The sequence below is a fragment of the Ursus americanus genome, chromosome 33, assembly GCF_024610735.1.
Source record: "Ursus americanus isolate L20-20 chromosome 33, mUrsAme1.1.p, whole genome shotgun sequence".
NCBI lineage: Eukaryota > Metazoa > Chordata > Mammalia > Carnivora > Ursidae > Ursus > Ursus americanus.
The window spans coordinates 24,058,303-24,069,630 of record NC_142159.1 but is presented as its reverse complement, the minus strand read 5'-3'; the positions used below and the strand labels follow the sequence as shown (position 1 = coordinate 24,069,630).

Genomic DNA, 11,328 nt, shown 5'->3' with positions numbered 1-11,328 from the left:
TTACTTACAACCTGAGCCACAAACTTTGCTTGCTGATATAACAAGCGCCGGTTTAGAAAGGAGGTGGCCTGCTAAGGATGCTTGGGGGCAACAATGTGGGAATTCAACTAGCATTTTCAGACGGGTGGGTGGCATTACGGATTCAAGGAGGAATGGCCCAGGGGAGAAGTGATGGAAATCAGTCGACTCTCGGCTATCTGCCCTCAACGTAGCTCCGAGAGAGCCAGACGGAACTGCAGCACCTCCGGCGATTTCCCGCGTAAAACGAAAGGCGCGGCTGCAAGCGGACCTGCGCGGCTGCAAGCGGACCTCCGCCGCGCTCGCTCACAGCTTGGTGTTTAAGAAGTGCACAGGCGCCGTCTCTGCCGCCCTGTCCGCCTTCGTACCTGCGGGTCCGCGGAGCCGGTGTGATGTCACGCGAGCGCCGCGGGGTGCGTGACGTCATCCGAGCGCGCCTCCTGCCTTGCCGAAGCCCTGAGCGCGGACTGGCAAGGGAGTTGCTGTGGAGACGGTGCGTCGAGCCCCGCCTCCGAGACGGGATGGGAGGAGCGCTGGTCAGCTGACCTTGGGGAGGTTTCGAATGCGCGCGGAGGCTCCATGGCGCGTTCGCCAGGAGGTGACCCTGGCAACCCGGACGCCCTCGCGCCTTGGAGGACAGGCGATTCCCGAGAACCCTGAAAGGTAGAGTCAGAGCCCAAAATGCAATTTGAGGGGCTTTTTCACCTAAGGTAGTAAGTACCGGATGTGCCTCTGGCCCAAGTAAAGTAGAAATTCAGACTGCCCTAGACTGGATCCTGTGTAGGGCTGGAGGCCCCAGGGAGGCTAAAATTTATCACTTAAGCAGCGTGGGGTGGAGAAGCAGTCTGGCCCAGGAGCCTTAGTGCCAAGAGCGACCTAACCCCTTTGAGTTTCAATTTCTTCTCGAGGAGATCTTTCCCATAAGCATATAAATATATTATTTCTTCCTAAGAAAACCTTTACGTGACTCTACTTCTCCCTCTAGCTCCCAGCTCATCTCTCTCTCTCTCCCTTTTTCTAAATATCACAGCTCCTTCAAAGTGTCTGTATTCGCGTCCCTAGTTCACTTCCCACTGTACCCTCTCCCAGCACACTCGGTTTCCTCCCCGTGGCCACCTCACCTGCTCTGTCAGCAACATTTGAAACAGTTACCACCCTGTCCTCCAGGAAACATTCTCTTCACTTAGCTTGGGGGACCGCACACTCTTGGTTTTCTTTGATTTTTTTTTTTTTTAAGATTTATTTAAGAGAGAGAGAGCAAGGAGGGGGAGGGCAGAGGGAGAGAGACCCTCAAGCATACTCCCCGCTGAGTGTGGAGCCCTTGAGGGGGGCTTGGGGGGGCTCGATCCTAGGACCCTGAGATCGGGACCTCAGCCAAAATCAAGAGTTGGATACTCAACTGACTGAGCCACCCAGGCACCACGTATTCTTGGTTTTCTTACTGTATCCCTGCCTCCTACTTCTCCATCTCATTTGCTGGTTCCTCCTCAGTCCCCTGACCTCTAAATGTAGCAGTGCCCCTGAGACTAGCTCCTTGGACTTCTCTCTCTCTTTTCACTTACCATCTTAAGTGGTGTCATTTATTTCCATGGCCTTAAAGGCCCTCTGTTTTTGCCGATGAAAACCTGGACCTCTCCTCGACTCTCCGTGCTCGAATGCACAGCTCCCTGTTTGGCATCACAACTTGAATGCCTGGTAGGCAAGCTCAAACTCATCGTGTTCAGAACGAAGTTCCTGACCTTCCCCCACCAAAAGGGGCTCTACCTGTGTTCATTGTAATGACACCGCCATCCTTCCAGCTTCTCAGGCTCCAAACCTTGAGTTCTCCTTCGCCCATATTTAGTCTGTCCTATGGTAAATCCTATTGGCTTTTTCTTCAAAACTTATTCAGAATTCTGCCTCCACTGACACCATCTTGGACCAAGTCCCCATCATCTCGCATGGATTATCATAATGGCCGCCTCACTGGTCTCCCGGAGTCCACCTTTAAGCCCTCTCCTCCTCAGTATGTGTTCACACAATAGCCTGAGCAATTCTGTTAAAAGTCATATCATGTGGCTCCTCTGTGAAAATCTTCCAAAGACTCCCTTCTCACTGAATAAAAGGCCAAGTTTCACCATGACCAGAAATGTCCTGTGCTACCAGCCTCCTGGAAGCTGGCTGAGCCCATCTCCTAATTATGACTCCTTACTCACTTGACTCCAGCCACACGGGTCATTTGCCAGGCTTATTTCTGTTTCTGGGACACAACTTGCTTTTACCTCTGCAAGGAACTTGTCCTCAGATAGCCCCAGGGCTCTCTCCCTCACCTCCTTCAAGTCTTGGCTCTAACGTTCCTTACTGAAAAAGGCCTTCTCTAACTTCCTGATATTGGGGGGAGGGGGGTGCGCAGAGGGAGGGGAAAGAGAGAATATTAAGCAGGCTCCACGGCCAGCATGGAGCCCAATGCAGGGCTTGAGCTCAGGACCCTGAGATCATGACCTGAGCCAAAATCAAGACTCGGACGCTTAACTGACTGCGCCACCCAGGCGCCCCTCTCACCTCCTGTTTTTGAACACTAGTCTGACTCCGCAGTCCCTCATTTCCGCTGGGCTCCTTTGCATTTATCGCCTTCTAATACACCATATAGTTTCTTGATCTTATTTGCTGTCCTGCTGCGCACGAAGGCAACGGTTTCATCCCCTTTGTCGTTGCTGGAGTCCCAGTTCCTGGACAGAAGCTGGCATGGGAGAGGCGCTCAGGAAGGCTCTGTTGACTGAATAGATGCGTTTCCAAATGGGGCAGTTAGCGACTGAGGAAAAGAAGACAGTGGAGGAAACTCACACACACACACAGGCAACAATAACAAAACGCAGAGTGTCTTTAATGGTTAAGAGCCAGAGCTGTAGCGGCTTGGGTTCCAGTCGCGCTCTGCCTCTCAGCTACTTGGTGACCTTTAGGAAATCTAACCTTTCGGAACCTCAGTTTCCTCATGTGTAATGTCGTTGAAACAACACATCAGCCTTTCACCCAACGATGTGGGACCTCCCCCTATCTGAGCAGCAAGCCCCTGCGGGCGGCTGAAGGACACTGGACAGTCTGAACGCACCTGTTTCTTCACCCCCCCCCCGGAGTCTACATCCCCAGGAAGGGGTACAGACAGTAGCCACATAGCCATCCAAATAGATGATTATTCACAAATCGTGGCAAGTGTGATGGAGGAAAAGCCACGTAGTGCTGAAGGAGGGGAGGGGTGGGGGAAGCGCCCCTGAAGGAATGACTTCTCAATTGTATTAGCTCAGGCTGCTGTAACAAAACACCGTGGGTTAGGGGGCTGAACAACAGAAATTTGTTTTCATACGGTCCTGGAAAGTAGAAGTCCAAGGTGTCGCAAGCTTGGTTTCTTCTGGGGCCTCTCTCCTTGGCTTGCAGTGTCCTCACATGGCCTTTTCTCTCTGCACCTGTTCCCCTGGTGTCTCTCTAGGGGTCCTAATCTTCTTACAAGGACTCGGGTCAGATTGGATTAGGGTCCACCCTGACAGCCTCATTTAAACACAATTACCTCATGAAAGGCCCTATCTCCCAAGTACAGTCACATTCTGAGGTACTGGGGGTTGGGCGTCAGCATGTGAATTGAGGGGTGGGGACACATAGTCCATCTGATAGCATTATTAAGATGCAAAGGAAGGAGAGCCGGGACAAGGGAAATCTTCTAGGCAGAGGGAAAAATATGTGTGGAAATTCTGTGGCTGGAAGGAGTGTGTGACAGGTTGGAAGAAATGACAGGCCCGAGTGGCTTGAGCTCAGAGTGAGGGGTCTGGGTAGGAGACACACGGGGAGTCGAGGGAGCAGAACGAACAGGGCCTTGGAGACTACGGAGGTCTATTGCTGGTGACGGCGGGATAAGTTGTCTTATGGAAGGATTACTCTGACCCCAAATGGGTTGGAGGAAGGCTACTCGAAGCTCCAGAGTAGTGGGACTACCTGATGCAGTGCCTGGTCAGCTGCTCGAGTTAGGGCTTGGTAAAGAGTTATCGGTTGGTTGAGCGTCTGCCTTCGGCTCAGGTCGTGATCCCAGCGTCCTGGGATCCATCCCCACATCCAGCTCCCTGCTCAGTGGGGAGCCTGCTTCTCCCTCTCCCGCTCCCCCTGATTGCGCTCACTCTCTCTCTCTCTCTCTGTCAAATAAATAAAATTTTTTTAAAAAGTTAACAATGGATATTTTTAATAATGTCTGCCTCATACAGTTGATGGAAAGATTGAATGAAAATAGCCCAGGAAGGGACTTCATAAACTGAGGGAAAAGCAAACATAAGAGCCCACGAAGGATACACATGCAGAAGTACTGAATCTCCATATTTGGGGTGTTGCATGTAAGTTAGTTTAGTATAGTTGAGGCGGATGTGGTTTATGATTAAAATTGAAAGTTTTATTTTTTTTATGTTTATTTTTAAGTAATCTCTACACCCAACACAGGGCTTGAACTCAGAACCCGGAGATCAAGCGTCACATGCTCTACCGACTGAGCCAGACAGGTGCCCCGAAAATTGAAAGTTTTAGATGAAATCAGTGCAAGGGAGAAAAGGTGTAAATGGAGCAGTTGAATGCTTATCCCGTACATCTGTCTGCTGGAAGCCAAAATACAGTGGAAATGATTTGGTGAGAAGGAGCTTACATCTTTTTTCTATTTTCAGCTTCAGCCAAAAACTTCCCTTAGGTGTACCCCTGGGGGACTAATACACAGCAGGTACTCCTAAAAACTTTGGGGCAAAGGGGACGGTCAGGCTGTCAGTAACAGTGGTGTTAGATGGCGAGGGGCTTTCTCGTTTTATTCCTAGATTTCAGTGTCAGGAAGCGGCAGCTGGTGTGACCTCCCAGCCACCTTGAACTTGAGTGGGGACTCCACCCTTTGATGATTTAAGGCAGCCAAGACTCATTGCCTCTTTGTGTTGGAAGGAACCAGGACGAGCATTTCGTCCCAATGGCTAAAGAACAGTGACTATCCTCTTGGACACTCTGGACCAAGCGTCATAACCTGGGGGTGATAATACGCCAGTGATGGGAATGTACAAGGCAGTCCCCCCATCCTAATTTTGAACCGGATGAATCGTTAGAATCTGCTGCGTGCGGTTGAGCCACGTCTCCTCTTGTAAGTCCTGGTCTGGCCTCAGGGGCTGCACAGACCCTGATCCTTCCTCTTTATAGCACCAAGGATTTGGCAATGCCTGTGTGGTACCCTTCGGAGGCTCCAAGACTTCCACACCCTTCCAAAAGTGTTCTTTGCATAGCAGTGCTTTTATGAATATTCGTGTGCGTAAGTCTTTGCATACCTGGCTTGGGATACATTTCTACAAATGAAGCTCTTGGGACAAATGGTACATTCTACAGCTTTTGCTGTATATTTCAGATCACTTTCCGCAGGGGTACTTTTGTCTCCCCGCCCACAAGTGGTTTACAAGAGAGCCTATTTCCCCACATCCTAGCCACCAAATGCGGGGAATTTTCATTCTTTTAATCACTGCCAATCTGATAAAGGAAAATGATTATCTCATGGTTGCTTCAATTTGCATTTCTTTGATTATGGGTGAGGTTGGACATGTTTTCCAACCACATCCTATACTTTTGCAATCAAGTTTTGGAGCTAACTGCGGGACCTTACATGTATTCCAGTTACATTTTATCTTGTTGGATTCCACCAATCATTCTTTCCTGTTGAGATAATTTGGATCCTGATTCTCTAATTCCAACGTGCTGGCCTTCTCTCCAGTCTTGTGTTATTTGCACAGTTGATAAGCAGTTATCTTTGGCTTTATCCAAGTTGTTGATAGAATGTTAAAGAGTTTAGGGGCCAAGGACAGAACTGTTTGGCAAGCCACTAGAGAAAGCCGTGGAAGGACACCGTCCCATCTGCCGTTCGGGTCCACCTCACTGTGCCCAGGAGCCACAGACGGCGGATGGAGCCTTCACCTGGGGCACAAGGCGAAGGCCCAGATCCCAGCCTCGCCACTAAGGAGCTGTGTGGTCTTCAGCGAGTAGGGTCCCCTTCAACGGAGATGCGCCGCGTGATGAGCTGATGGCCCTTCAAGCTCTAGCGGCCTTTTCGTCGCTATTTTGTCCGTAAGAATTTCTTGAGAAACTGTCGAACTGTTGTCACAAGTCATTGCACTACGGCAAAGTGCTCACCCAATTCACTAACCTAGTGAAAGACATTCCTTCGATAGTCAATATGGACCCTCATAATCACCCTTTCTAAATGCTGGGCAACCATTCATTTGATTATCTGCTCCAGAATATTGCCCATGATCAAAACTAAGTTCACTGGCCTTCAGTTTATCCAGTTTACACCCACACCCACCCACCCACACACACACACACAGTGTACTATTACTACTATATATACTAAAATATATTTTATATATGTATACATATTTTTTTAAATTTCTTTTTACATTTAGGACATTTGCCTCGATTCTCCATGATTCCTCCAAGTACCCTGAGACATCAGAAGCGCTCGAAGCCCCCCGCCACGGCTTGTCAGGTCTCTCACCCAGGTCCAGTTTTCTATCGTACGGAGATGGAGCAAGTCCCTGGGATGGCCTCCCCGCTCCCAGCGCGGACAGAGGGCCCAGGGTGTTGGGAGCAGGCTTAGCCAAAGCGGGCAGAGCATTGCAAGGAAACAGTTTGAATGGCTTAGCTTGAGGGCACAGCGGGGTCTTTGTGGGCCGGCTGCTCTCTCCACTAGCTGCAGAGACAGCCCTGGGGGCCTGGGAGGGCGGCCTCTGGTTATTCGGCTTGGGGCTTCTTGCAGAAACGAGCACCAGCGGAATCGTCTTCAAATGAAATGACGGCCACTTTCTTTGAGCTGCTTCACTATCAAAAACCAGACGACTGTTCTAAGGAAGAAACGCTACACATTAAGCCCGTGGAAACTGTTTAAGTGACGAAGCAAATCAGCCAGACCTCCGGCCACCGGGCTTCTTGACCCGCAGGCCTGGAATGCAGTTGTTGACCTACACCTCGGAAATGTGCCGCTACACTGCGCACAACCACAGCCGTGGCGGGTTGCGTGTGCGGGCCCGTTCAGACCAGCGGTAGTAGTGACGATGGTACCGACCCTCTTCCAGGAACCAGGCACTGTTCTGAGCGCTGTGCACCAACTAACCCTTGGAGGGAAGGTGCTGTTTTCACTCCGTTTTCCACAGACTGGTGAGACGGAGGCGCAGGAGAGAGCGGAAGGGACCTGCCCAAGGTCACCCATCTTGTGCGGGGCAGAGCTGGACCTAGAACTCAGGCGGCCGGGCTTCCCGCGCTAGGCTCCAGCTGCCTCCACAAGTAAATGAGGAGAAGAAAGGAGCAGCTGTCGGTATCATTTCTCCCCCAGATGGTGAAACTGCTTTACGAACGGTGGGCTCCGCTACGATGGGGTCGCGAACCCGCGCTTTCGTCTCCTGAATGGGCCGCGTGGAAAGGCAGGAGGGGCAGGGAGGAAAGGGAAGTCGAGGGCACGAATAACCTATAGCCTGGGTGCACAGCCCCGAGGGATGCCACATGAGCCGACAGCGAGTGGGTGACCCCGAGACCCCAGTGGTGTGACACTGGACCCCAGAACCGAGACTGTGACCACGCCCGTTTCGGGAGGCAGGCCCTGGCTCTGCGGCCCTGGGGCTGTTCTTCCAGGATCGGGATTTCGAGATCCGTTGTGGTAACCGCTGGCAAACCGCCGTGCCACAGGCCCCGCCAATCGACCGGCTCCCAGTATTGTCTTCCAGTTGCTAGACTACGCTGCTTTCCAGTACATTATTTGGGATACAAAAACCTAAAATGTAAGTAAAGCATTTTAATACAAATAATTTCAACCGCAACAAGGCAACTGGCCCCTGATGAAATTGGCAAGAAAAGGTAATGAACTCATTTCGATTGACATATTTAGAGACCCTCTTGCCAAATCCAATTGGCAGCTTCATAATTATGGAAACATCCATGTTATTTCCACTCAACCAGGGTTAGGCCTGCTGGTATCTGATTCAATGTTTACTTCATGAATGAGGTCAGTCCCCAGCACAGCTGGGGTTTTAGCAAAGGAATCAGAGCTGCTGGTCAGCAGACAGCATTCCCACTAGCATCTGCCCAGAGCTGTGGGGGCTCGTGGGGCAACCTCACGGCTCACCCAAGTTAGCCCCTCTCTCCGGCTAGGGTCTGGGGCCTGGCTCTTCTCCCTGCTCTGCGAACAGCTCCCGAGGTAGCAGTCGGAGCCCTGGCGACAGCCTGGGCATGGGGCGATCACGTCAGGTTTCCCACAGCCCAGCCATTCGCTCTAACCTGCCCCCTTCCTATTGCGACATCTCACCCCTTGTGAGTTTCAGAACTGCCAGGAAACAGGGTAGGGTTTTTGGTTGTTTTTTTTTTTTTTTTTTTTTTTTAAGTATTTATTCCAGGATGGCTCCATTTGTGGGGTGTGAGAGTGACTCAGAATGCCTTGCAAGCCACCTCCAAAGGTACTCTGGCCCACAGGCCCACATGGCCTCTGGGCCAACTCCCCACACTGGTAAAAACAAAAACAAAAGCTCACAAGGGCTCAAAACACTCATTTTAGGAACACGCGTTGATGGAGTGATGTCCCGTAAGTTCACAGAAGTTCCTGGGAACACTGCTGAGGGCAGAAAGGAGAGGGGGCGCTGCCCAGCAGTGACAGGGCTCGGTTCCAGAGGACTTTGGGAGCCACCCAGGCTTCGTCGGCGCGAGTCCTGCGCTGTTGCGTGGGGCGGCGACAGGGCGTGTGGTCGGTCGGAGTCTAAAGCGGCTCTTTCTCAGCCTGGCAGCGATGTCTTTATCTCAGAGGATGAGGTCCTAGGAGGCTCAGAGATAGTGATTTGGTTTGGATCCCAAAATATCTGTGGGCACCACGCACTGGAACAGTTTTGCCTGACAAAGTTGGGGCAGGGGTGGGGGCACCTGGAGCGGGAGATGGTTTAGGAACTGGAGACGCAGGCGGATCTGATGAAGACCCTTCCTCCTTCTCCACGTTGACAAAGCAGACGGGGTGGGACGCCGCACATTCTCACCTCCCAACGGGCCAGCGGCTGGTGATACGGACAGTTGGACACCATGGAGGCGGTGCTGTCCCAGACATAGAGGGGTGCGCCATCTCTTCCTCTGACCTCAGCAGAGGTCGCTTTAGGATGAAGACTCAATGCTCTCTTATCTCAAGGGTCAGTCTTGCTGCCACAGATTTCAAAACATCTCTTCCCCACCTGAGGGTCGGCAGCCCTGTAGGGCTCAAAGAGTCTGATGCCATGCGGTTCAGGTCACTGCTCTCCTAGGCTTGCTTCCAGACCCAGGACACTCCCGTTACGAACCCCAATCCCCAAACCCGTGCTTGCCGTCCACTCTGTAGCCTGTCTTATCCATCCTTGTCACCTAAGTGGCCCTCTTAGCATCTGAATGACTTTTCCCTCAAATGTGCTTCTGGCAGATTTTGAAGATGGGACCCTTAACAAAGGTCGCTCCTTCGCTCCCTCTGGCTCGTTGTCTTCGCGCTCTACCACACCGGCTGGACGCACCAGGCACATATCCACTTCAGGACCTTGGCACATGCTGTTCCCTCCACCAGGAGCATTCCTTCTGGGTCATCAACACGGCTCCCTCCCTCCCTTCCTTGGGGTCTTTACCCACATGCCCACTCATCAGTGAGATCTGCCCAACCACTGTCCTCCAGGCCCCTCCATGCGTAATTTCCCCGCAAGCTGGTATCCCCATCTCGGCGCCCACTGCGTGTCTCCTTCCTTCTCTGCCTCACGCGCCGCAAAACCAGCTTCAGCGGGGAGGGATTTCTGACTCTTGTTGGCCTCTGTCGCAGCCCAGTGCCTACAATCGTGGTCAGCGTATCCATGCCACAAGATTTACGGAGTGTCCGCCGCACACCAGTGATGGGGGAATGCTAAGTGCCCACGCTGAAGGAAACTGCGTGTCTCCCGAGTCCTGGACAACACTGGAGGAGCCGGGCCACGGCTTGCCTCCCTCCCTCCTCCTCATCACCTCTCTGATTCTGTATATTCTGCTTTCCCAACAGACACGGGAAAGTGGGGTCCTTCTGGAGGAAGACGGAGCCTTCCATGATTTAGGAACACAGGTGTTTGTGGTGCCAGAGGCCAGCGGGTCCTGCATCCGTCGGAGCTCCTGGGAGGAAGTGCATCTGAACTGCGACCATGCTCCCCAGTTGTGAACAGGGCTGTGTCCCGGACGGAGCTGTGGGCGAGGCCGCCCGGGCAGGCAGGCGGCCCTTACACAGGCTTTCCAGAGAGAGCTGGAAAGCAGATGCCCAAGCCACAGGAAAAAGGATGACCGCCTGCAGCCAAGAGCCTGACTGGAAAGTCCGCGTAAAGGACACCTGGAGGAAGCGGGGGCCTCTGTCACTGCCTCCGCCCGCCTGTGACCTTCTTCCTCCCTCGGCCACCCCCCCAGAGGCGCCTTCCCGGAGGCTCCCCGCGCCTTGGCCATCGCAGAGCTCACTGCTTTCTCCCAACAGATCAGAACTCTTTGTCTCTCATCTTGTGTGCAAAGTCTTTTTGTGAGGTTGGGAGGGACCCAAAAGTAGCCTCTCTATTCCTGTCTGAGGGGAGAGTATTTCCAGGTCGGGGGCGCGGTCCGCGGACACGAATACCGGATTAGGCCTCCTAACCCCATCTCCGAAGCGGGTGCCAGCCACAGTTCCAGAATGAACCAGAAGCAGAGGGAGAGAGAGAAAAAAAAATGTGAATCAAGAGGTGTATTATTTTCTCCCAGTATTTTGAAACCAAAATTTCCACATTTTTAAGGGTTTGATGTCATAAAATTCCCATGTATGACTGCATTTTAAAAAACAGAGTCATTGTGTGTGTGTGTGTGTGTGTGTGTGTGTTGGAATGTAAGAGGCTTAGCATGTAACTCAGAAAACAAACTCCTCAACTCAGAATTGGAGAGGCACAGACACAATGGGCCACGACGCTGTAGCTTCTGCTACGATGACTTGGTGCAATGTTAAGACGGTCCCAGAACTGTCTGGAACTTAAATGTTAGTCTTCTGAAAAGAACCCCGGGATCTCCAAGTGCCAGCTGTTGTTATTCCAAGTGCAATAAGCAGGTTTCTATTTAAAACTTTCACACCTGGTACTTGAATAGTTCTTGTTTTCCAAAGGGTCCCCTCTTTACCTCGGATTCTTTTCCACCTTCCCTCTCCCATGTTAGTCTGGTTTAAACACCCAACCTGCCGGCACGAGGAGAAAGATATTTATAACACCTGTGTATAAAAGGAGCTGGGAAGTTGTGGTCTTGCACCTTCGCAGCCGAAACCGG

General features: G+C 52.0%; 1 long non-coding RNA gene across 4 annotated transcripts; it reads left to right on the top strand.

Moving 5' to 3' along the window:
- Positions 1–543: 543 nt before the first annotated feature.
- LOC123796187 (uncharacterized) lies at positions 544–10,846 on the top strand. Of its 4 annotated transcripts, XR_006780696.2 has the most exons (5): positions 544–681; positions 4,474–4,656; positions 4,836–6,114; positions 6,453–7,820; positions 10,067–10,846. It is a non-coding gene; the product is annotated as an uncharacterized LOC123796187 (long non-coding RNA). The 4 variants fall into 4 exon arrangements; XR_006780697.2 differs by having other exon boundaries at positions 4,836–5,146; positions 6,453–10,846; XR_006780694.2 differs by having other exon boundaries at positions 6,453–10,846.
- Positions 10,847–11,328: the final 482 nt, after the last annotated feature.